Raw genomic sequence first — 2,914 nt, forward strand, 5'->3', positions numbered from 1 at the left:
GCTTATCCATGGATCGTGCCCCTATATATATATATATATATATATATATATATATATATATATATATATATATATATATATATATATATATATATATATATACACACTAGGGGGTCATTGACCGTGCATATGCACGGCCCGACACAATGCATGATTTAAAAATACAACGTTAACTCATAACCACTCGTTATTGTTATTGTACCGATTTATATGGAGAACTGAAGTTAGTACACTTATTACAAGGAAAAATGGCTGAAGTTGGTACATACATACATTTGTTACTGGATGTGCATTATGTACGTTTCCAAAATGTATTTGTTACAAATCACATAGTTCTTAAATAGACCTTCAATTAAATTATTCCCAACTTCTTCCACTTGACCAGACCAGGCTCGGTTGCACCTGAACTGGACCAAGACTTTCATGTTTTCCAATATCTACGGCTCAAGATCAACTTAACATGGTTATTGTGTGTGTGTGTATAACTGTATATTACATATTGGATCAGTGAAGTAACGCAACGTTTGTTTTTCTAACAACTTGGAACAAAACAATAATGCATTCATTGGTCATTAGATTGTTGATTGAAACATTCAGATGGACGCATGAACATATTTGCTTGAAGTAAATTGAATTATATAAGATCCTACGCAATATATCACGAACATGTATACACACCAACTCGTATTAAGCACTATAATAGCTAGTCAGCTTCTGAACCATCATGTTTGACATTTATTGAGGGCCAATTGAACAAAATATATTTGAAATTTATCAAAATAATGACTCATATGAGTTCTGTATGAACTGATACAAGTACTATAATAGCTAGCAACTTGCAACATTTGTACATGATTATATTAGTCCGAAGACAAAGATTGTTTCTTAAGCTTTACACTTGATTCCTTCAACCTTTCAAAAAACAACCACCACTCATCGTCTAATATCTCCAACATTCACCAAACTCGTGTGCGAACCAATAAGCCAAACCCGAGGGCCGAGTTCTTGGAAGACATAGTACTTCTGTAAAATCCATATGATGCCTTCGGCATATTTTGAATCATGTTTCTAATCAAAATCGGAAAAACTAACTCGACGCATACCTCACAACTTCAAGTTCAATCGGTTCTTAATTCGTGCATCTGAATTCTCATCTTATCATCTTACCTATCTCAAAAAATAAGAATCATCAAACCAAAATCCAGAAAAGACACAAAAAAAGGTTAACAGAAAAAACACAGATTTCCAAAAAATACATATACATATGAACAATAAATAACAAACAAATTATTAAAAAACAATGAGAAACAGAAAAACATTTAGATTACCTTCATCCTAGATATCCATCGCAAGAAGAGAGTATATGAAAGAGGGGATGAAAACCAAATAATTATAAAGGAAGATGAGTTGTTGGAGATAGAGACACGTACATGTTGACTAATAAGAAAGAAAGACGTGGCATCCAACCAAGAGAAGAAAAATCAAATATGACTATTAGTTTCTTACTCTGGAAGTTTAAGAAAAACGTGGTATTTAAAAATATTACTCCGTAATTTGATGGCCACACTACTACACAAATGAGAATGCAAACCTCCAATGCAAATCGATTTTTACCTTAACCCCTAAAAATAGGTTTGCAAAGTGAAACGAGACCGGTTTTAAAAAATTCGAAAATGGGGAACCGGTTTTTACAAAAAACAGGTTTGGAAAGTAGACTTTGCAAACCTGTTTTAAAAAAAAAAACAGGTTTCGACTTTGCAAACCGGTTTTTTAAGAAAACAGGTTTGGAAAGTAGACTTTGCAAACCTGTTTTTTTCTAAAACCGGTTTGCAAAGTGCTCATATACTTGTGCATTTCCGAAATTGGTGGCGGGAATGTCAAAATTTTGAATAATTCAAAATCTAGATCTGCAAACTCACTTCATTTTTACCAAACTCACTTCATTTTTACACATTTTATCAAACTCACTTCATTTTTACCCACAAACATACATATATCTCTCTATCGATCTATACGTTCATCACTATCACAAGATCGATCGAACTATCTCTGTTTCTACACGATAAGGTAAAACTTCCTCATCTCTTTCAAGTTTCATCGATCTTCATCGTGTACATCGTAAGTTTTTAATCGTCATCCTTCGATCTAATTTTTTTATGTTCCACAAGATAAATAACTATAAACAAGTTGAAGATGAACAAGTTGAAGATGAAATTTCTAACAATTGTGAACAGGTTCGATTTATATATTTGTTTTGCTTATTTGCTTTATTTTGTTTATTTGTAACCATCTTCACTTTGTGTATTTTGATTTGAGTATATGGCGTTGTTTGTATTCGAAGGATGAAGATCGATTACCGGAAAGGATGAAGATTAGCGAAGATGAAGATGCAGATTAGCGAACGATGAAGATTAATTAGCAAAGATAAAAATGCAGATTAGCTGTAAATCATTTTTTTTTTAAATTCAGAACCCAAACCGGTTTTAAATAAAAACAGGTTTGCAATGTGGACTTTCCAAACCCCTTTTATTATAAAAACCGGTTTGGATTCCCAGCTTTTCAAACCAGTTTTAAAACCGGTCTGAGACTTCCAAACCCCTGCCTTTACAAACCGGTTTTAAAACTGGTTTGGAATCTCTGTTTTTGTAGTAGTGCCAATATTCTAGAAGTGGGGGTCAAGAAAGGCCAGATTGTAAATAATATGGAAACAAATGCAACGAGCAAACAAGGAGATCGCATAAAACAAAACATGTACAGTAAACAAATGACTCTTTTTATGAGTAGGTAGAAATATATATATATATATATATATATATATATATATATATATATATATATATATATATATATATATATATATATATATATATATATATATAACAAGTTGCATCACAAAAATCAAAAAGGTTTGATA

The 2,914-nt window shown here is 31.8% G+C and overlaps 1 long non-coding RNA gene across 1 annotated transcript; it reads right to left on the reverse strand.

Annotated features, from left to right (window-relative positions):
- Positions 1-712: 712 nt before the first annotated feature.
- On the reverse strand, positions 713-1,461 carry LOC139891696 (uncharacterized). Its single transcript, XR_011773807.1, has 2 exons — positions 1,329-1,461; positions 713-1,167 (listed from the first exon to the last, which is right to left on the reverse strand). It is a non-coding gene; the product is annotated as an uncharacterized lncRNA (long non-coding RNA).
- Positions 1,462-2,914: the final 1,453 nt, after the last annotated feature.

The sequence above is a fragment of the Rutidosis leptorrhynchoides genome, chromosome 2 (genome assembly GCF_046630445.1).
Source record: "Rutidosis leptorrhynchoides isolate AG116_Rl617_1_P2 chromosome 2, CSIRO_AGI_Rlap_v1, whole genome shotgun sequence".
In the NCBI taxonomy this organism is placed as follows: Eukaryota; Viridiplantae; Streptophyta; class Magnoliopsida; order Asterales; family Asteraceae; genus Rutidosis; species Rutidosis leptorrhynchoides.